Source organism: Crassostrea angulata, chromosome 3, assembly GCF_025612915.1.
Source record: "Crassostrea angulata isolate pt1a10 chromosome 3, ASM2561291v2, whole genome shotgun sequence".
NCBI lineage: Eukaryota > Metazoa > Mollusca > Bivalvia > Ostreida > Ostreidae > Magallana > Magallana angulata.
The window spans coordinates 28,010,433-28,034,764 of NC_069113.1; the positions used below are offsets into that span (position 1 = coordinate 28,010,433).

At 36.4% G+C, this 24,332-nt stretch overlaps 1 long non-coding RNA gene across 1 annotated transcript; it reads right to left on the reverse strand.

The window, feature by feature from the left end:
• Positions 1–1,844: 1,844 nt before the first annotated feature.
• LOC128178209 (uncharacterized) lies at positions 1,845–23,885 on the reverse strand. The gene is made up of 3 exons (XR_008242914.1): positions 23,786–23,885; positions 16,960–17,098; positions 1,845–2,546 (listed from the first exon to the last, which is right to left on the reverse strand). It is a non-coding gene; the product is annotated as an uncharacterized LOC128178209 (long non-coding RNA).
• Between the last annotated feature and the right edge of the window lie 447 nt (positions 23,886–24,332).

Below are 24,332 nucleotides of genomic sequence, written 5' to 3' on the forward strand. Positions count from 1 at the left end.
TAGAATCTTAGATTCCTTAGATTCCGTTACACCCGATTACACACCTGAAACTCGTGATGAAATGTAAAGCTTAGTTCTGCTAAGCAACATGTACATTAACAGAAACGTTTGCTGATGAACTTTCAGCAGCTTTTTTGCGGAATCGCCCAGATTATTAGTTCCTCTCTTCTTCTTATTTAAATACGAATCTAGAGGTGTCTGTGGTAAAATGTCAAAGTCTTATGGAGCTATACTCTAAAACCTGACATGGCCTGGCCTGACCTCAATGAAAACAATGAAAACAATGGGCTGAAGCGTTAATTTCGAATTTTCAGTCAAAAGTTTGAAACCCACTGGAGATTTTTTAATTTTTACCTTTCCAAATAACATATAACACCTTTTTATGGCCATTATTATTGAAAATTATTAACCAGAGAAAGTAATTTAATTATTATCCACGATAATATCGACAGGTATCCCAAACCACCTGGCTCTGCTTTCTATGATTTTTATTTTACATTTTGTACCATAATGCACTTCATTTTTATTTATTTGAATCTGTGTAAACCAGACCATGGCATGAGTCTTGTGTTACATTAAAATGGATTGTAAACCATCTTGCTTATTATTTTACATCTGACACTCCAAGGAACTATTGCAAATAACAATAATCTATAGATATGCCGGAAAAGATCATTTTTGAAAGTGTGTGAAAAGAAACTGACTATGGTAAATCTTAAATACTAAATAAACGATGTTCAAATAGGTTAAAAAGAGATTACTCCTAAAAGAGTTAGTTGATAATGGGATTTGGGCTCATTTAAGGGTGGTTATATTCCCTATTAAGACACACGTGTTAAGAAGAGGAACTTTCGAAATATTTATATCTAGAATCTGAGGGCTTCTATCAATCAAAATGTGACCACCAATCATCTTGATAATAATTAAAGTATGCCGATGATATAGTAATATATATAATTTCTGTTCGAGTACGAGTATGTTTAGAATTGTATTCAGAAGAGATAGAACTGATCTATAATAACCAAGCGGGTTTCTAATTTAGACCACATTTTTATTCAATACGTTGATTAAGTGTAAGAAAAAATTGTTCTCTGTTTTATAGATTTCAAACAGGCAGTTCACACAGTTTGAAGAAATGGTTCTTAAATTATGGTATCAATGGTAAATGTTTTAAATATATTACAAATATGTTAAAAGGTATTGAATCACTCATGAAGATAAATGGCACGATATCCGACTTTATTTCTTGTAATGTTGGAGTCCATCAAGGAGTACATTTGTCACCATTTTTGTTTTCATTGAACATAAATGATTTAGAAAATTATCTTGTTGAAAAAAATATCGCTGGTATGCAACATCAATAGAACAAAACTTTTATATAAATATATATATATAACTGCTTGTACTTCTTATGCAGACGGATACTGTTATCTTGCGATGATTTGCAGAACGCACTGAATGAGTTTGAAAGTTATTGTAAAGAGTGGAAATTAAATGTTTATATAGATAAAACAAAAGTATACTGTATATTGATTTTTTCCAAAAGAGTAATGGTTGTACATGTATTTGTATTGAATAGTATTGAACGTGTTGACCTAGTTTTTAAAGCACATTTTATTTTTGGCATAGTCAGTCTTTAAATATTGTTAACCAAAAATGGGTTTCAACAGAGATTACAAGATCAATTTATTCAGAAGTGGCATGCTGATATGAATAATTCATCAGAAGGATTTAGATATAAAACAAATTTTAAATAGTTAAAATATTTAGATGTTTTACCCCTGAAATTCCAAAAAAATTCTTGTATAATTTCGTACTTCATATCACCAATCTAGGTAGCTAAACACAGTTTCGTATAAAATCCTGGGGGTTTTTCTCTGGGGAAAAGCATGATGGGTAGGAATTTTCCTGCTATTTTTATGCGGTATACATGAAAATCAAATTTTTATACTCTCAGTTGTATAATATAGTGAATTATCTTTCGAATACATGATAAAAGTATGTAGACAAATTCTAAAAATTAATTTTGTGAGACTCTAAAATAAAGGGCGGTAACTCCAAAAACATCCGGATTTTACACATACATAATTTCATGAATTTTTTAGCGGGTAACATAGCTCTTTAAAAAGCTGGCGAATGTTCCCTGAAAATACTATGAAATGATGCCTAAGGACTTGTTCTTGAAAATGTACATAAATAAAAATGGCTGATTTAGTTGCATTATGTTTTAGGGGGAGCCTAAAATGCATGGGTGTACTGCATTTAGAGGCATCCTTTTGTCTATTTTCCGCATGTTTTGAGTGCCAAATAAATTCTAGCATTAAGTTACATGTGCATTATTTTTTAATATTAAAAAAATTCACGATTTTATCTTTCTATTGATATATAGATATATATGTAACATGTTTTAACAATTTATTTTTATAGGGGGCAGTTTTGCTTGCCCCTTCATCTGAAAACGTCCTTATAACGTTACATATAAAACTGTGTTTTGCACCGCTACCAGTTAAACTGGGAAGATGGGAAGGTATTCCATTTTGTCCTCGCTGTAAAACAAAACGTATAGTCGATGAATTTCATTGCATTTTAGATTGTGATGCAATATGTGATGCAATATGCAACTTGTCCGGAACAAGTTAATAGACAAACATTTTCGGCTAGACTAAATATGCTAAAAATTTTCTACGTTGAAAAATGACCCCCGGTCAATTATTCCACGGGGGTCATTAATTCTACTTTACACCGGCTTGTGCATATCCATTTATAACATTTGTAATGGGGCATACGTGAAGGCGCGTAAACATGCACATCTTAATGAGAATCAAATTGAGTAAAAGCTGTCAGATATTAAATGATTTGTATAAACAAATTACATATATTTCTGTCCCTCTAATATTTGTGTGAATATTCTACATTTCTGAACTAATCTTGTTAAAAAAAAAACAGGCTGATGAGAGTTTCTTTGAGTTTCTTTGTAATTTCTGGTAGCCTTTTTTAAAATATTGGTTTAATAATACCAATAAGCATAATGCATGAACCAAATTAAAAAAGGCAATATACCATGACAAAACATGTAATTCTGATGTACATATTTATTTCTTACATAACCTGTCATACTTTGGGGTATCATTATCTTTCAGCCTACTGACAACTTGTAAAATTTCGTTCGCAGGGATATCGTCAATATCGTCAAGATCGACTTCATAATCATATCATAATCATCACAGTTCCCTTCATTGACTTCATTGCTTTTTATTTACTTTAGTTTTACATTAATTATTCAAACAAATCTCGTGCGTTTTTTTAATTTTTGTCCAAACCATTTATAAATGTTTAAATAAAAGCAATATTCAGGATTTTACAGTGTTCTGTAGGATAACATTTCTTTAGTTTTTATTAAAATGACAGTGGATTTTGATTCTTTACTAAAGTTTTTTAATGTTTTCTTGTGTCCTGGGTTTGTCGCTAAGCTAGCTGGAATTTTCTTCTCGACGTTTTGCATTGTGCGTTGTAAGTATAATTGGGAGTCTAATCAAATTTCATCTTCTATAGTTATCTATTTACTAATATTAAATTAATATGGCTCGTCTGTAAAGAATTAATTGTTTCAATGAGCTGTAAAACTTATATTATCTGTATTGTTTTGCTTTTTATCTGGATCCCATATATTATTATATTATTATTCTTTTCGTCACTTAATTGCTTGGTTGGACGCGTTTAAAGAGGCATGATCGCGATTTTGGTCAAAAATAATTTTCAACTGATTTTAATGTATTCAATGCTTCAGTAGGGCATTTTCATTTCTTGTCCAAAGCTTTTCTTAAAATTCTGTCCTTCTAATATTTGTGTGAATATTCTACATTCCTGAACTAATCTTGTTTTAAAAAAACAAGCTGATGAGAGTTTCTTTGAGTTTCTTTGCAATCAAAATTGAAGTGTCATTCGTTGAGTTTTATAATCGAGTTACAAAGCTTACAAATTCTTTGGTTTGAAAACAATTTGAATTGAAAAGTCCAGTTTTAGACCTAAAATGAATGTGTTAGGAAATTTGAATTGAAAAGTCCAGTTTTAGACCTAAAATGAATGTGTTAGGAAATGTTTTTTATATTCTGAAAATGATATAGACAAATCAGCTCGAAAGAGATTTTTTTACAGTAATATTGAATCTGTGTAAACAAAACCATGGCAATGAGTCTTGTTTACATTAAAAAGAATTGGGAGCCCTGTATCTTGCTTATCACTGTACATTTGACACTTAAAGGGAACTATTACAAATAACAAAAGCATTGACCGGCATTTGCCGGAAAAGATCATTTTTTGAAAGTTTTTTGTCTATTTCTATCGTACATATTTTGAATTTTTCAAATTTGCATTTTGAACATATCATTTGCTCATGCAATTTAAAAATTTATATCTTTATGAAAATATTTATCTTTGAAGCATTTTCTCAGTAAAATTGTATATATCTGCATTGTTTTTGGCCTAGACTTTGACCAGTCTCTGTCCCTTAAAAAATCATCTGTAGGCATACTTTGTTGTTGTTATTTTTTAATTTAAAGCAGCATCTATTAACACCGTTTATCTTTTATGAAGAATTGTACATTTTGTATATTAAACTTTGATATTGATATCAAATGGCATTTGCTCTTTGACTTAAATATATATGTATCTATGGAGAAAAGTATATACATGTACCTCACTTATTGTAATGTGCAACGTCAAAATCATGGAAAAACTGATGCGTTTGCTTTTCAGAACATCTATAGGAAATGACACAATTGTTGGAGAAGTAGATGCAGTTCGTTCATTGCAAAGAACGTGTACATTGGTAACATTTTATGCCAAAAATGCATGAGGAAGGTTTATAGATTAGATTAAATTGGGGGTGAGTCAGAGTTTTACCGTCCCCTTGCCATTCCGGCTTCAGGTGAGTTCCTTATACAGAGGATGCAGCTGTTAATACGGAAAAAACATTAACATTGAATGACGATGTGAGCTTTTACATGTACAAACATCACTTTTCCTGTTATTTCTATTGAATAAACTAAAGCGATGTGCATTATCTATTTATAGAGCCAACGTCTATAGATAAAATATTAAATAATCTTCATGCAGAAAAGAAAATTTTATCAACATTGTCTTTTCGTATGAACTTTATGGTAGTACTGATTTTTTATATAAATAAAATTATATATTTGTTTCCCATGTTTTGATAACAAAGAGAAATTAGCCGATTGAGCCATTGGTCAATGTTCTTTTCAATTTTGTGCACTTTTTTCCACTAAAACTAATGAAGGGTTAAAAAAAACAAATATTTTATTTCAACTTTTTATTTTTTAAGCATCTATTATATTATACTGCTTTTGTGTCGAAATATATAACTGACAGAGCAAAGGAAAAAAAAGAGCAGGGGCAAAAAACAAGATTGTATAAATATTATAGTATTACAGGTTAACAGAATATTATTGATATTGCACCTACATTAACAAACCTATCATCTTCATTGATACAAAAATCTCATGAATGAGATTTCATGATCTAGCCCATTTGAAAAGAACAGGAAAATAAAGGGAACTTTATAATAAGTAAATAAATATGTTTAACTAGTAACTTAGTGTAACTTAAATGAATAGAAAAAAACGTTTGGCGGCTCTTATAATAACTATTGTTCAAACCAGCGTACATGTTTAGTGTAATAAATAATAAATATTAAAAGAATTTTGAAAGACCAAATTTACTTGTGAAAATAAGTATAGTTTAGGTTAGCATGTAATGGTTTAAATTATTAAAAGCTATAGCATTGATTACAAGTTGGTGCAAAAAAATTAAACAATAAGTTTGTAATATTTATAATTAATTAGATTTTTAATTGGTTGATTTTATTTTTAATTGATTGATTTTTAAATGTTTTTAATAAAGTTACTTGTCCAATTAATTGGGAGCCTGATTTTGTTCAAGTTTAAGTTCAGTTTATTCACTCAGACCAAATAATTTGGTACAAGAGGAACATATATATAATACATACAAATACAAATCGTCAGAGGTACAGACAAACAGGTACATTTTCATACAGGGAAAAAATATAAATAAAAAAGAACAGACTATAGAATCACTACTTATATTAGATTTTAGTATAAAGGATCATAATAGGAAAACAACTAAGAGGAGCAGACAACATCAAAAATTTTTGAAATAAATACACATAATTTTCTTAGCGATTTACAATTGCAATTAGTCATGAGTTCAGAAAACTTAAAAAAAAATTGGTCTTTTCCAATATTTTGTGTTTATGTATTTTTTCCTTATTTCTTCTAGTGCCGAACATTCTAAAATATAATGAAATTCATCTCCAATAAGACCTTTATTACACAAAAGACATAACCTCTCATTCAAAGGAATGTTATACCATCTGCCTGTCTCTACAGGAAAACGATGGTTTGATGTACGAAATTTAATGAATTTTTTTCTTAGTTTTACAGGTAAAATATCAAGATACTTCTCAAAGCCAAAATATGGTTTTAAAATTTTATACACTTGACCTCTGGAAGAACAATTTATATCATTTGACCATATTTGCATAAATTGGTCTTTTAATCTTTGGTTTACAGTAGCAGATAACCATTCTATATTGACAAAATTATGGTTCTGCCAGACATATTGTAGCCCGCACATGTTCAAAATTCTTTGAATACAATCAATCCATGGGCTTTTACAATCGCTATTAAAATGTTGTGAAAATAAATATCTGTACACTGTATATACAATTTTGTTCTCGGGGCTTACATGTATGTATTTTTGGGGGGAGGGTGAGAGGTACTGATCCAAAAATTAATCCATTAGGAAGGGAAGGGGTATACTAACCCTCATTAAAATTTTGATTCCCTTCTTACATCTTTTTGTAAAAGTTTTCTTTACTTATTTAATTGCCAAACGTTTGGGTTTAGTTCGTTCTGTTCAAATTTCCATTTTTATAATTGAATATTCAAAAAATATCGCCGTTCAACATAAATTGGGGCCCAGCACTGCTTCCCTTATTGTTTACGTACCTTAATAATTGTGAGTTAACAGACACAAAGTGAGATTATTTTCTACAAAAGTTATCTCTCTTATCAGAGGGGAAAAGAAAGATCGACTTTTGGCGAGTTTCTTTTTCATATAGCATGCACAGGAATCCAATGTGCCGATATACGGTATGTATATCGGCTCCATACATTTTTAGAATGCCATCTTCATTGTACTTAGCTATTGATATTGAATAATTTTAGAAACTATGAAGTCTTTTTAACGCACATTCATTTTTTTAAAAGATATTACTTATTTAGATAAAATGAATGTGCGTTAAAAAGACCTCATAATTTTCGTGACATTTTTAATAATATTAATTTATATTTAAAAAAAAAACAGAATGCAAAATAAACTCGAACGTTAACATAACCGCCTATGGAAAATGCATTAGTGGACTATACCCATGTTATATCAATTAGAATGAGTATCGTATGTAATCAAAATGCCAACCGAATTTATCTTTTTTCCTTAACATTTAATACCTTTTTTCAATTGTAAAATAATGAAAGATTTTTTATTGTCAAGATATAAAATACTAATCTAAAACACCAAATATTGAAATGAAAATAAAATGTCTTCGTTCTGTTTATTTATGTAGCTGGAATAAATCTAAAATATCCTATAACTACAGTTTCGGTATCTGTAATCTCAAAGGTGCAGGATTTTCCCTAACAAACAAACAATTTTTAATAAAATTTCATTTAGCAGTAATTTCAGCATTTATTTTGCCATAAACTTTATGTGGGGCAATTGTGCAGATTCTTATTTCTTATTTACAAAATATGCAATTTACATATTCCCCAATGTTAGTAATGGAACCTAGCCTGTTAGTCTCCTTTCTTTGTAATACCCGGCTGGGAGTAAGGATATCTGTGCAATGGGTGAAGACTTCATATAACATATACAGTTATATTGCAAGTCTCCCCCGAATGTCCAGCATTAACTCCTCCCAGAAGCCCCCGAAGGAACTCGGACACAGATATGAAAGGAGGTGTACGTCAGCCCCACCTCCCACCCCCACATTTCCTCGCAGCAAAGATAATTGTTCCAAAATTTACTTTAAAAAGATGGAAATATTGAGAAGTTGGAGTCATAGGTATACTACCCTACTACCCCCCCCCCCCCTTTACGGATTGGAAATTTCATGATTTGCGGAAAAAAATGGTAGCCTCCCTTTTGGTAGCCCCACCCCTTAGCCCCCGCCCTCTTTAGTAAAGTTAGACCTAAGTATTAGGCACATGACATCAGATAGGGGTCATCCCCCAACTTTTTCTCGCAGCAAAGTTAATGTTCCAAAATTTACCGTGAAAAGGTGGAAATATTGAAAAGTTGGAGTCATGGGTATACTAGCCCCCCCCCCCCCCCTTACGGATTAGTAATACTTTATGTGGGGCAATTGTGCAGATTCTTATTTCTTATTTACAAAATATGCAATTTACATATTCCCCAATGTTAGTAATGGGGCCTAGCCTGTTAGTCTCCTTTCTTTGTAATACCCGGCTGGGAGTTAGGACATCTGTGCAATGGGTGAAGACTTCATATAACATATACAGTTATATTGCAGCCCACCTTAGCCCCTTATCCCATCCTTTAGCCCCCCTTTTGGTAGCCCCCTTAGCCCCCACCCCCCTTTTTGCAAAGTTAGACCTAAGCATCAGACAGGGTTCATTCCCCCCACTTTTCCTCGCAGCAAAGATAATTGTTCCAAAATTTACCTTGAAAAGAAGGAAATATCGAGAAGTTGGAGTCATAGGTATACTACCCCCCCCCCCCGTACAGATTGGAAATTTCATGATTTGCGAAAAAAAATTGGTAGCCCCCCTTTTGGTAGCCCTCCCTTAGCCCCCGTCCTTTTTTTTGTAAAGTTAGACCTAAGCATTAGGCACATGGCATCAGAGAGGGTTCATTCCCCCGCCCCCCAACTTTTTCTCGCAACAAAGTTAATGTTCCTAAATTTACCTTGAAAAGGTGGAAATATTGAGAAGTTGGAGTCATGGGTATACTAGCCGCCCCCCCCCCCTTGCGGATTAGTAATTTCATGATTTGCGGAAAAAAAGTGTTGATAAACCGCCCCCCCCCTTGGCCCCTCCCCCATTTTTTGCAAAGTTAGACCTAAGTATTAGGCATATAGCATTAGAGAGGATTCACCCCCTTTTTTAAAGCAGCAAAGATAATTGTTTCTAAATTTACATTTATTAGATGGAAATATTGAGAAGTTGGAGTCATAGGTATACTAGCCCCCCCCCCCCCCCCACCCCCTCTTTACGGATAAGGAATTTCATGATTTGCAAAAAAAAAGTTTTAGGTAACCTACCTTAGCCCCTTATCCCATCCCTTAGCCCCCCTTTTGGTAGCCATCTTAGCCCCCACCCCCCTTTTTGCAAAGTTAGACCTAAGCATCAGACAGGGTTCATTCCCCCAACTTTTCCTCGCAGCAAAGATAATTGTTCCAAAGTTTACCTTGAAAAGAAGGAAATATTGAGAAGTTGGAGTCATAGGTATACTACCCCCCTCCCCGTACAGATTGGAAATTTCATGATTTGTGAAAAAAAAAATTGGTAGCCCCCCTTTTGGTAGCCCTCCCTTAGCCCCCGTCCTTTTTTTGTAAAGTTAGACCTAAGCATTAGGCACATGACATCAGAGAGGGTTCATTCCCCCCCCCCCCCCAACTTTTTTTTCGCAACAAAGTTAATGTTCCTAAACTTACCTTGAAAAGGTGGAAATATTGAGAAGTTGGAGTCATGGGTATACTAGCCCCCCCCCCCTTTTTACGGATAAGGAATTTCATGTTTTGCGAAAAAAAATTGTTGATAGACCCCCAACCCCCTTAGCCCCTCCCCCATTTTTTGTTGCAAAGTTAGAAAGTTAGACCTAAGTATTAGGCACATAGCATCAGAGAAGGTTACCCCCCTCCCCCCCTTTTCACGAGGCAAAGATAATTGTTACTAAATTTACCTTTATAAGATGGAAATATTGAGAAGTTGGAGTCATAGGTATACTAGCCCCCCCCCCTTCCCCTACGGATTAGGAATTTCATGATTTGCGGTTTTTATTTAGGTAACCCCCCTTAGCCCATTAGCCAAACCCTCCCCCCCTCCCCCCTACGGATTAGGAAATTTTATGATTTGCGATTTTTATTTAGGTAGCCCCCCCACTCCCCCTAGCCCATTAGCCAAGCCCTTAGCCCCCTTCCTTTGGTAGCAGCCGTTTTTTGCAAAGTAAGACCTAAGCATTAGGCATATAGCAACAGACAGGGTTCAGCCCCCCCCCCCCTCACCCCCACATATCCTCGCAGCAAAGATTATTGTTCCAAAATTTACCTTGAAAAGATGGAAATATAGAGAAGTTGGAGTCATAGGTATTCTACCCTACTACCCCCCACCCCCCCTTTACGGATTGGAAATTTGATGATTTGCGAAAAAAAAAATGGTAGCCCCCCTTTTGGTAGCCCCACCGCTTAGCCCCCGCCCTCTTTAGTAAAGTTAGACCTAAGTATTAGGCACATGGCATCAGATAGGGGTCATCCCCCCCCCAACCTTTTTCTCGCAGCAAAGTTAATGTTCCAAAACTTACCGTGAAAAGGTGGAAATATTAAGAAGTTGGAGTTATAGGTATACAAGCCCCCCCCCCCTCCCCCCTACGGATTAAGAAATTTTATGTTTTGTGATTTTTATTTAGGTAGCCCCCCCCTTAGCCCATTAACCAAGCCCTTAGCGCCCCTCCCCCTTTGGTAGCAGCCCTTTTTTGCAAAGTAAGACCTAAGCATTAGGCATATAGCACCAGACAGGGTTCAGCCCCCCCACCCCCACATTTCCTCGCAGCAAAAATAATTGTTCCAAAATTTACCTTGAAAAGATGGAAATATTGAGAAGTTGGAGTCATAGGTATATTACCTTACTACCCCCCCCCCCCCCTTTACGGATTGGAAATTTGTTGGTAGACCCCCTCCCCCCCCTTTAGCCCCTCCCACATTTTTTGCAAAGTTAGACCTAAGCATTAGGCACATGGCATCAGATAGAGTTATAGGGTTCACCCCCCCCCCAACTTTTTCTTGCAGCAAAGTTAATGTTCCAAAATTTACCGTGAAAAGGTGGAAATATTGAAAAGTTGGAGTCATGGGTATACAAGGCCCCCCCCCCCCCCCCCTTACGGATTAGTAATACTTTATGTGGGGCAATTGTGCAGATTCTTATTTCTTATTTACAAAATATGCAATTTACATATTCCCCAATGTTAGTAATGGGGCCTAGCCTGTTAGTTTCCTTTCTTTGTAATACCCGGCTGGGAGTTAGGACATCTGTGCAATGGGTGAAGACTTCATATAACATATACAGTTATATTGCAGTCTCCCCCGAATGTCCAGCATTAACTCCTCCCAGAAGCCCCCGAAGGAACTCGGACACAGATATGAAAGGAGGTGTATATACATGTGAAAATAGATAAAAACATGTACTTGGTTGTCACCGTTAGGTGTCCGTACATGTTATACCATACCTGGGCATTTCGTAAATTTGCTCATATAAGATGTACTTAATTTTCAATTTAAAAAAAATAAATACAAAAAAATTAAACTTTATAAAAGTTTACCTTTAAGAAAATTATTAGCGGAAGTTAATGAAACAAAATTACGAATTGCCTTCCCGACATCAAATCGGCTCTGAAACAAATTGCTTAGAACAATATCTTTAATTAATTTCAGAGGCGTCGAAACCGGGGGGGGGGGGGGGGGGGGGCTGGGGGGGGGCTTGACGTCCTAGGTATACTGGCCCCCCTATAGATTAGGGATTTCATTATTTAGCCCCCCACCTTTTTTTGCAAAGTTAGACCTAAGCATTAGGCCAATAGCATCAGAGAGGGTTCATAATTGTTCCTAAATTTACCTTTATTAGATTGACGTTGAAGTCATAGGTATACTAGCCCCCCCCCCCCCCCCCCCCCCCCCCCCCCTACGGATTAGGAATTTCATGATTAGCAAATTTTTTTTAGGTAGCCCCCTTAGCCCATTAGCCAAGCCCTTTGGAAGCAGCCCTCTTTTGCAAAGTAAGACCTAAGCATTAGGCATATAGCACCAGACAGGGTTCACCCCCCCCCCCCCCCACCCCCGCATTTCCTCGGAGCAAAGATAATTGTTCCAAAATTTACCTTGAAAAGATGGAAATATTGAGAAGTTGGAGTCATAGGTATACTACCCCCCTCCCCCTAATGTTCCTAAATTTACCTTGAAAAGGTGTAAATATTGAGAAGTTGGAGTCATGGGTATACTAGCCCCCCCCCCCCTTTTATGGATTAGGAATTTCATGTTTTGCGAAAAAAAATTGTTGATAGACCTCCCCCGTTAGCCCCTCCCCCCATTTTTTTTGCAAAATTAGACCTAAGTATTAGGCACATAACATCAGAGAGGGTTAACACCCCCCCCCCTTTTCATGAGGCAAAGATAATTGTTACTAAATTTACCTTTATTAAATGGAAATATTGTGAAGTTGGAGTCATAGGTATAGTAGCCCCCCCCCCCAAACCCCCCTACCCCCTACGGATAAGGAATTTCATGATGTGCGAAAAATATTTTTAGATAGCCCCCCTTAGCCCATTAGCTAAACCCTAGCCCCCCCCCCCCTTTAGTAGTAGCCCTTTTTTGCAAAGTTAGACCTAAGCATTAGGCACCTAGCACTAGACAGGGTCCACCCCCCTCTCCCTATCCCACTTTTTCTCGGAGCAAAGTTAATTGTTCTTAAGTTTACCTTGAAAAGATGAAAATATGGAGAAGCTGGAGTCATAAATATACTAAACCCCCCCCCTCCGCCCCCCCCCCCCCCCCTACGGATTGGAAATTTCATGATTTGCGGAAGAAAAAAATTGGTAGCCCCCCTTTTGATAGCCCTCCCCCCTAACCCTCCCCCCCCTATTTTTGTAAAGTTAGACCTTAGCATTAGGCACATGGCATCAGAGAGGGTTCCCCCCCCCAACTTTTCCTCGCAACAAAGTTAATGTTCCTAAATTTACTTTGAAAACGTGGAAATATTGAGAAGTTGGAGTCATAGGTATACTAGCCCCCCCCCCCCCCTTTACGGATAAGGAATTTCATGATTTGCAAAAAAAAAGTTTTAGGTTACCTACCTTAGCCTCTTATCCCATCCCTTAGCCCCCCTTTTGGTAGCCCTCTTAGCCCCACCCCCTTTTTGCAAAGTTAGACCTAAGCATCAGACAGGGTTCATTCCCCCCACTTTTCCTCGCAGCAAAGATAAGTGTTCCAAAGTTTACCTTGAAAAGAAGGAAATATTGAGAAGTTGGAGTCATATGTATACTACCCCCCCCTCCCCGTACAGATTGGAAATTTCATGATTTGTGAAAAAAAAAATTGGTAGCCCCCCTTTTGGTAGCCCTCCCTTAGCCCCCGTCCTTTTTTTTGTAAAGTTAGACCTAAGCATTAGGCACATGGCATCAGAGAGGGTTCATTCCCCCCCCAACTTTTTCTCGCAACAAAGTTAATGTTCCAAAATGGCGTCGGAACCGGGGGGGGGGGGGGGGGGCTGGGGGGGGGGGGCTTGACGTCCTAGGTATACTGGCCCCCCTATAGATTAGGGATTTCATTATTTAGCCCCCCCACCTTTTTTTGCAAAGTTAGACCTAAGCATTAGGCCAATAGCATCAGAGAGGTTTCATAATTGTTCCTAAATTTACCTTTATTAGATTGACGTTGAAGTCATAGGTATACTAGCCCCCCCCCCCCTCCCCCTACGGATTAGGAATGTCATGATTAGAGAAATTTTTTTAGGTAGCCCCCTTAGCCCATTAGCCAAGCCCTTAGCCCCCCTCTTTGGTAGCAGCCATTTTTTGCAAAGTAAGACCTAAGCATTAGGCATATAGCACCAGACAGGGTTCACCCCCACCCCCCCACCCCCGCATTTCCTCGGAGCAAAGATAATTGTTCCAAAATTTACCTTGAAAAGATGGAAATATTGAGAAGTTGGAGTCATAGGTATACTACCCCCACTCCCCCCCCCCCCTGTACAGATTGGAAATTTCATGATTTGCGAAAAAAAATTGGTAGCCCCCCTTTTGGTAGCCCCCCCTTACCCCCCGTCCTTTTTTTGTAAAGTAAGACTTAAGCGTTAGGCACATGGCATCAGAGAGGGTTCATTCCCCGCGCCCCCCCCCCCCCAACTTTTTCTCGCAACAAAGTTAATGTTCCTAAATTTACCTTGAAAAGGTGTAAATATTGAGAAGTGTTAGTCATGGGTATACTAACCCTCCCCCCCCCCCTTTTTACGGATTAGGAATTTCATGTTTTGCGAAACAAAAAATTTGATAGACCCCCCCCCCCCCCTTAGCCCCTCCCCCATTTTTGTAGCAAAGTTAGAAAGTTAGACCTAAGTATTAGGCACATAGCATCAGAAAAGGGTTCACCCCCCCCCTTTTCACGAGGCAAAGATAATTGTTACTAAATTTACCTTTATTAGATAGAAATATTGAGAAGTTGGAGTCATAGGTATACTAGCCCCCCCCCCCCCCTTACGGATTAGGAATTTCATGATTTGCGAAAAATATTTTTAGGTAGCCCCCCCTTAGCCCATTAGCCAAGCCCTTAGCTCCCCTTCCTTTGGTAGCAGCCATTTTTTGCAAAGTTAGACCTCAGCATTAGGCACCTAGCACTAGACAGGGTCCATCCCCTCTCCCTACCCCACTTATTCTCGGAGCAAAGTTAATTGTTCTTAAGTTTACCTTGAAAAGATGAAAATATTGAGAAGTTGGAGTCATAAGTATACTAACCCCCCCTCCCCCCCCCCACTCGGAAATTTTATGATTTGCGAAAAAAAAATTGGTAGCCCCCCTTTTGATAGCCCTCCTCCCTTACCCCCCCCCCCCTCTTTTTTAAAGTAAGACCTAAGCATTAGGCACATGGCATCAGAGAAGGTTCAACCCCCCCCCCCAACTTTTTCTCGCAGCAAAGTTAATGTTCCAAAATTTACCTTGAAAAGATGGAAATATTGAGAAGTTGGAGTCATGGGTATACTACCCCCCCCCCCCCCCCCCCCTTACGGATTAGGAATTTCATGATTTGCGAAAAACATTTGTTGGTAGACCACCCCTATCCCTATGCCCCTCCCCCATTTTGTTGCAAAGTTAGACCAAAGTATTAGGCATATAGCATCAGAGAGGGTTCAGCCCCCCCCCCCTTTTTCAAGCAGCAAAGATAATTGTTTCTAAATTTACCTTTATTAGATGGAAATATTGAGAAGTTGGAGTCATAGGTATACAAGCCCCCCCCCCCCCTCCCCCCTACGGATTAGGAAATTTTATGATTTGCGATTTTTATTTAGGTAGCCCCCCTTAGCTCATTAGCCAAGCCCTTAGTCCCCCCGTTTGGTAGCAGCCCTTTTTTGCAAAGTTAGACCTAAGCATTAGGCACATAGCACCAGACAGGGATCTTCCTCCCCCCCCCCCCTCCCCCACACACTTTTTCTCGGAGCAAAGTTAATTGTTCCTAAGTTTACCTTGAAAAGATGGAAATATTGAGATGTTGGAGTCATAGGTATACTAGTGCCCCCCCCCCTCCCCCCATCGGATTGAAAATTTCATGATTTGCGAGAGAAAAAAATTGGTAGCGCCCCTTAGCCCCCCTTTTGGTAGCCCCCCTCTCAGCCCCCTCCCCCTTTTTTTGTAAAGTTAGACCTAAGCATTAGGCACATGGCATCAGAGAGAGTTCATCTCCCCCCCCCCCCCCCTTAACTTTTTCTCGCAGCAAACTTAATGTTCCTAAATTTACCTTGAAAAGATGGAAATATTGAGAAATTGGAGTCATAGGTATACTAGCCCCCCCCCCCCACCGATTAGGAATTTGATGATTTGCAAAAAGAAAATTTTTGGTAGGTAAATTTTTTTTTGGTAACTATAGGTATACTTCCCCCCACCCCCACCCATTAGGATTTTCAGGATTTTGTGAATAGGTTTTTTTTTTTGCTTGTCAACATTTCTGAGGGTAAGTCTATCCGCTCCCCCCCCCCAACCACACTTTTAATTTGCTTCCGACGCCACTGAAATTTTATTCAAAATTAAATTACCTAATTATTTATAAATAATGAAAAATCAGCTTAACGTACAAGCACGTAGTATCGTTTTTGGAAGGGGGCCAGACTCATCCAAAAATCTTGACCAAAAAAAGAGGGTTATTTTAAATACCCAAAATCCCAAAAATCCTAATCCGGGGAGGGGGGTATACCGTTCACTTCACTTCAATTTCACTGTTCATTTCCTCATTTTCAATTCATTTTTTACATGGTCCCATAAATTTGAAAAAATCTTTGCTGCGCAAAAACGTGGTGGGACCAGCCCCCACCCCCCGCCCCCTCCCCCGATGCTACGTGCCTCACGTATACTGTAAGTAAGGAAGAACTGTATAAGTAAGGAAAAACTGACACTGTCCTTGCGAAATTCTGCACTTTTTATACTGACTGGTTCTTTTTCCATAAATGATGAAAAATCAGCTTAACGTAAAGGCACGTAGTATCGTTTTTGGAAGGGGGCTAGACCTATCCAAAAAAACTTGACAAAAAAAGGAGGGTTATTTTAAAAAATCCAAAATCCCGAAAATCCTAATCCGGGGGTGGTGGGGGGGGCGGGGGGGGAGGGGGGGAGGGGTATACCGTTCACTTCACTTCAATTTCACTGTTCATTTCCTCATTTTTAATTCATTTTTTTTACGTGGTCCCATAAAAGCGTGTTTGTGGGGGTGGGGGGGGGACTCCATGTTATTTCAATTTTTTGTATGCAAATTCAAAAAAAAATCTTTGCAACGCAAAAACGTAGTGGGGCCAGCCCCCCTGCCCCCTCCCCCGATGCTACGTGCCTGACGTATAATATAAGTAAGGAAAACTGTTAAAGTAAGAAAAAACTAACATTCAGATTGTACTTGCAAAATTCTGCACTTTTTATACTGACTGGTTCTTTTTCATCTTCCTGGTGATGAGACAATAATGATGAATTTTAGCAAATTTTTCTTCGATGTTATCCATGGCTAAACCAAGTTCACTGTCCCCTGTAAACAAATAAAAATTAAAAATTTAGAAATCAAGCACAGAAACACCGTTATTAGTAATAATGGTTCATACGACTTGTATATTATTTAAACATGCTTTCACATATTTTTCTTAATTTTTTAATTATTTTTTTCTTTCACTTTGATATTCATTGTCATTTTTGTTTGTTTGATATGTCATCTAATCAAGCGTATCACCATCCTATCGTATCTCAATGAGAAGCTAAAATCCATCACAACACCCCTCCCCCGCCGCGAATCTCAGAAAACCAATTTAACATGTTTAATGAATTAAAGAAATTGTGATTTTAACTTAAAAATGTTATCCGTTCCGTCCCGTTTTCAGTTCCGCATTTTAGCAACACCCTGCAGGCCACGTTAGCGGGTATTAGTTTTACCCAGTTAACGTGCACGTGCTAGTGATGTACTTTCCGGTGTTTTCCATATGCAGAAAAGGATTAAATAACACGGATAAACGTTTCTTTTGTGATGATAAGCAAAAAGGATCCATATTGTGCTCTAATTGGATTATCATTGTGATGTTGACCTATATAGGTAAGCATTTAAAGAATCCTTCGCGCGGAGATGACTCGCACCTCAATATGTTTCGCACCTCCATTGGAGCGAAACATCTCACTGTATTAAGATATTTTTCTCGTGTTATTATTGCTCCGTAAATAATTATAACCTTTAAAAGAATTGAAATAAGTTATAAAACCCTGGTTTGCATTCATATATGCACATAATCTGCATACATGCCAACTTTTGAAAATCTCCATGGGGGATTTTACGCTTGACGACATTTTGCTAGAAGGAAATTTCGCGGCATTTTGTCGTGTAATTGCTTTGTATGAACAATTGAACTCTTAGAAATTCATCTGTTTCTTTATCTATTTAACATTAGCCTAATGTGTTTATCAAACAATCTCCTCTTTAATAAAGTACATAACTTTATTTTCATATATTAAATCAATCTTTATTAAATCAATCTTTAAAATCTCAACAAACAATAAATAGTATGGTATAGCCGTTCAAAAAGCACTAAGCTCTGCAACGCAGTTGGCAAACAGGACCTCTGCTCTTGTGACATCTACAATTAATTAAATTAAATATTAAAAAGCATGTATGGGTCAAGTTGCTGTAAAAAGTGAAAGAAAGTATTTATAATTGTTTCCTGACTTAAAATTCTTTATAGATATTATATATTAGCTTATTAAAAAATTTAGTTACCTTCATCTTGCTCCAATTTTGATTTCACAAAGAAGTTGGTAGCAGCAGGTGGCTTGATGGATTCGTGATCTTTGTAACATCATTCATTCCACCATGGTCTACCCTAAAATCCCTCAAAATAAAAATAAAAAATTGTTACTCATGAAGTTTAACATATCTATTCTTCTTGTAGCTGTCAATCTCGCCTAGTGTCATGTGTACACAATAGTCAATAAATATATTCAGTTGTACTATATATAAGTTAAACATACCTATTACACGGCAATATACATGGTTGTCATCCAATTACGATCCCGATAGTCATCCCGAAAATCGGGAATCTGCCTACCGATATTGGGATAAAAGTTTCGTTTTCTTTGGTGGTGTAACCCCATTCTTGTCGAAGTTTGTGTAAAAACTTTAAAGTGTGGCATTTTGCTGTTCATCCCGATATTTCCCGATTAATTACTATCAAAACATGCTCCTCATTAGGTTTGCAAACACCCAGACAGCGTACAGGTAATTACATCAATTCACACATCCCGATTATACACACACGCGATACAGGTAAACAGCAATGGCGGTCATAATCCCGCTTTTTGATTGGTTAGCGTAGACAAGCAGCGCGGGATTTGAAATTTAAGATGGAAATCTGGACTTATTGTCGTAAAACGGGTTGGATTTTTTTAGAATCGGGATTTCGGGGTATTTTGACAATCCCGATCGGGATATCGGGATTTATAATTTTGACGACGTGAAATCGGAAGAATCCCACAAAAATCGGGATAGTTGGCATGTATGAATCTGTTTTGCCGGGTACTACCGTTGTGGCGAGCACATCTAACAAGAATTACACATACCTTGCATCATTGTCATGTTATTTTAACACCAAACCAAATGCATGAACAATAAGATTTATTTAATTAAATTTATCAATATTTCTTATGCGTTACGTACACCAAAGACTGTTTTCTTTTCATGTGGTTGTAAATATCATATTTATAGATTTTCATTTGATGTACTGTTGTTTTATCAAACAAACATCATGATATGCCCGATTCAAAATATGATAAATTCAATCTTGTTGTAAGTACTTTGTTTTGAAATAAGTGTTACTTGAAAAAATCCACTTTTTTTAGAATGACCCACATAACGGTTGTAATATTGGCTCAAATAGTTGCACTAATGCCTCCAAAATACACAGAAGTACAAGGATTGATTTATTTGTCACTTAACTCACAGAATTACAAAACATTTAAGGCGAGAGAAATTTAATTTTTAGTTTTATGGATTTTGTTGTAAAAAATTTGGGTCAGAGGAGGGAAAAAAAAAAACAGTGGGCAAACTTTTATTAATCAAAATTACATATTACTTGCTTGAACTTATACCGAGCGCAGCTAAGCGAGGATTAATGGTAACACGTATATATATGAAAATCAGTGAAAAATGAAAGTTGAATCAGGGTTACTAAGACCAAAAAAAAATTCTTCCAGCCCTGGGCGCCGCCATATTGGCAGCCATTTTGTTTTGAAAAAGTTAGTTCGATCATTGAGTGACCAGTACTTATCGATGTTTATTGTCCCTAAACTCGATTAAAATTTTCCAGTGTTTCAATAAAAGGTAATTTGAATTAGAAAAAATAAAAGAGGACACCAGATAAGTTTCAGTAGTGCTTCAATCAAGAAATACAACTAGTTCTATGTATGTCTTATCAAATTATCAGATGGAAAATAAAAACATTAATATCAAATCCCGGGAGTCCGATGCCTGGGGCCTGGTAAAAATGAAAGAGGGCATGTGAAACTTACACACTCGCAAGCCCGATGGGCATGTAAACTTTCAATCTCCAATAGATACTTTATTTACGTTCGTCGCCATTTTTTATAACATCGATTCGTTCAATAAATTAACTAATATGAATAAATCTTCGTACAACTTAACCCACTTAATTCGAATCATACAAACGTTTGCAATACTCAACTGTGTTCGTAGATATGAAAGCGTCTTTTTAACGTCGATGGCAACAAATTGAGATCTCGCCATGATTCCTGGGCTGAAATACCTGACTTAAATCTTTCTGTTGTTATAGGTTGAAATGGAAGGAGAGACTGTCACTGACCACTGGCGTCGGAAGCAAATTGAAAGTAGGGGGGGGGGGGGGCTAGACTGATCCTCAGAAATATTGAGAGAAAAAAACCTAATTCTAAAAATCCTAATCGGTGGGGGGGGGGGGGGGGGGGAGTTAACCTATACTTCCAAAACAACTCCAACTTCTCAATCTTTCAAACGTACATTATGGAACAATTATGCTTCTTGCGAAAAAAGTGGGGGGGGGGCCTGAACCCTCTGTTCTGCTATGAGCCTAATGGTTAGGTCTAACTTTGCAAAAAAATCGAAAAAATTGGGTCGGCAGATCCGTAAAACTTAAAATTAAATTTCTCTCACCTAATGTATAAAATTTGTGAATGTATCAGATCAATTAAGTTTAACAAATGTGATAAGGCCTAACAAAAAAATAGGTTTGTTATGCTTTCCCGACCTACCCTAACTTAAACCCGCCGACTCCAAAAAAATTTCTGAGTTTTTTCCGTAAATTTCCGTTTTTATCTGTTTTTTGTTAAAATTTCGTTTTTATCTGATTTAAAATTTATTGTGTCCTCTGAATTTAAGTCGTTAAAATGCTTATTTAGATGTCATCAGTGTTGCTTAGATGTTTGTTATTTACAAATGGCAGCACATGTCGTGCCAGTTGAGCTCGAGAAATGTTCCCACCAGCCGGGGAAAAGGTTCATCAGATTATTTAAACAATGACAACAAATACTTGGTTTTTTTAAAAAATCTAACCCAGGTTAATAGATAAATGGTTTAATATATGCACAATTGAACAAATGGAGAGGGAAAAAAAGAAAAAAAAAAAAAAAGCCGACCTACCGACCCTAATTTTTTTCAGCCTGAAAGCGGAAACAAACCTATATTTTTGTTAGGCCTAAGTTTTTACAAATTTAAGAAGTAGTTTTATTTTTATTGACGTACATGCTTCTAATCCAATTTAAATTAAAATTTTGTCCTAGGTTGGTCCCTAATTATAATATTTAATTCATTTGAAGATAAGTTTATTTAAAAAACCTATAGATATATGTATTATAGATTAAAAAAAGGTATTTTCTTTCATGCAGGTATCTTTCACTCATTGACAGGATGAAAATAATTAATCTTTGTTGGAATTTGAAAGTTTACATAATCGATTTTATAATCGATTGTGAGCTGCCGATTCATTTCCATTATCGATAGTAAAATTGGTCGGATTATACAACACTGTTCTATACCCAATTATCAAATGTGTGCAAAACGGGAACACACCTCCTTAATGACTCAGCTGATATTGTGCCATATCCATGGCCCCTCGGTAGATTAATCAAAAATGAACTAACTTGAATATATTGTGCCATGTGCAGGCACTTCAAAGTGCTTTAAAAAAAAAAAAATTCAAGGATTTTTATTTCATAAATATCTTGAAATATTAACTTAACATTACATGTATATCTTTTTATATCAATCATTGTTAAGTATGTATTCGGTGTGAAACATCGTGCTGCAAACCATCTCGGCACAAAACAGAATAGGTGCGAAGCATCTCAGGGCTAAACATGTTTAAGTGCAAAACATCCCGTACCCCATTTAAATACATGTAGTAACACAACTTATGAGCCATCGGTATAGGTATTACTTTCACTTTCTAAATAAGTGATATCCCTTTGCCAGCATACTGAATCATCTTTTAACATTGGCTTATTGTATTTGGTGCGTCGACGAGCTCGCGCAACAGATTTTGTTTGTAAACTAAATTATTGATTATACAATTTTTTTTTATCAACGGGCACGATGTTTCAATCTGCCAGAATGAGTCGTGAACAATGATATTAGTGATATTAGTTGATGCACAAAGTGATAAATAATCCTGATATCAATGAATTTGATTTAAGTGAGGCACTTTATGTCTTTTTCATTAGAAAGCTATTAGAAACATTGAGTCTGTGAGAATGTAGAGATGATAAATGAATGATAGAAAAATCGAAAACTTTTGACACTGTGAATTTGGTTTGTTTGATTAAACCCCTAAAGAAAGAATATGCGATATAAGAAAGCTCTATTGCCTACCATTGAAGTGAATCAAAATTATTTGACAAGGTAATTACTATCAGACTCGATATTTCTTGACATGAATGTAAGCAATAATGTTTTAAAATATAGAAAAATTGATGTCATATGAGTTTAACTTCGGGAAAATTTTACTTGGAGTAAAAAAGATGCGCATATGAGATGGACGCATGGGCGCTGATGCGCTGAATACAATTACCAGTAGTCTTAATATTTAAATCATAAAAGCTAATCATCATTACCTATTCTATCACATTTGTACAGTTTTGTATCAGTTAATTGCAAAAGTTATTTTTTGATTTGTCAGACTTACACTATTAAGTAGAAAGTTATCATGTACATGTATATATGAGTTATAATAGGAAAGAAGGGGGCTTTTTTTCTTAATGTATAATGATGCATCAAATATAATGTATGCCATATCCCTATGGGATTGTTCTGACCCCATGAAACAGAAAAATACCAAATATTTTGAAAACTGTTGAGATCCCCACCACTAAACCATATACCGGTATATTAATTCTGGTTTTTAATGTCATTATGATGCATCAAATGGTGTAAAGTACATGACCCCCATGTGCAGGGTTGTCTCTAAGACCCCGGAGGCGGGGAATTCCCCCGTCTAAAGTGACGTAATTACCCGGCTATTATTGCATTTCAAACACAATCTAGTTAATATAAGCTAGACCTTCAGATCCCCTTCTACTTTCTTATTTCTCCCTTCTTCTTCAATTTTTAGAGACAACCCTGCATCATGTGTTGTCTTTAAACCACCCCCACCACTCCTACCCCCTCTGAAATAGAAAATAATGATATATTTTGATAACTTTTGAGATCCCCATCCCTAAACCATATTTATTCTTGCTCTTTGTGTTATTGCTTATCAAATGGTATAGCTAGGTAAGCCTAGGTTATACCTTTTTGGAGACACCCTGACTTTTAGAAATGGAAATAATGAAGTAATTTATCTTATTCTGACATATGTAATGTTTGACTCATGTGGGTAATTCCTAGCCTAATGATGAACCTGCTATTACAATTGCTCTGAATACATATAACATTTTGTTTATCTTAAAAATTAAAAAGCAAAAAAATCTTAATGTGCATCTAGAGAAAAATACCAATCACGAAATGATTTATAATTTGCTACTGTACACATGTAAGAATGAAAGAAGACTAAATCTTTGAACCAGGTTTGATTGCGGGGGTTGATGTGGAGGATAAACATTAAATTTTAATCATTTGTTGTTATTAATTTTAACGTGAATATTAGTTATTGATCCCCATGTAGAAAATAAGACTATTAAACAAATACCTTACCTTCTGATTTCTTCAGCAATGATATCTACTGTAAATGCCTTCAGCAATGAGTTCTAATTCTTACTGACTGGGTATTTAAATCGAAGGGAGAAGTGTTCACTGTAATAATAGCCAATGGATTTACTGAGTTAGCCATGCATGGATAAGTTGTAATTGTATAGGATGGTATGCAGGTGTACTGGTGAACATTATTTAAGCTTTGATTACCTCCCCCCCCCCCCCCCCCCCCCCCCCCTTTCCAACACACACACACTGCTTGACCCTATTTAATTTGTATAAAAAGTCACTAAATTTTACATGTATAAAATTTTTTATTTAACATTATATACCTTGAAAACAACAATTAGAATGAATTTACATTTAGCTTGAAATTACTATCACTATCCATAAATTTTTACAAATGCTTGCCCATCAATGTTAAGGTGCATATATAGTAATTCTATCGAATCTTCGACTGTACCTCTGCACATCTGAAAGAAAATATGAGTTCATAGTTATGTAGACCAGGAAGCCCTCTTCCAAAATTGTGAATTTCATGTGCTTCGGG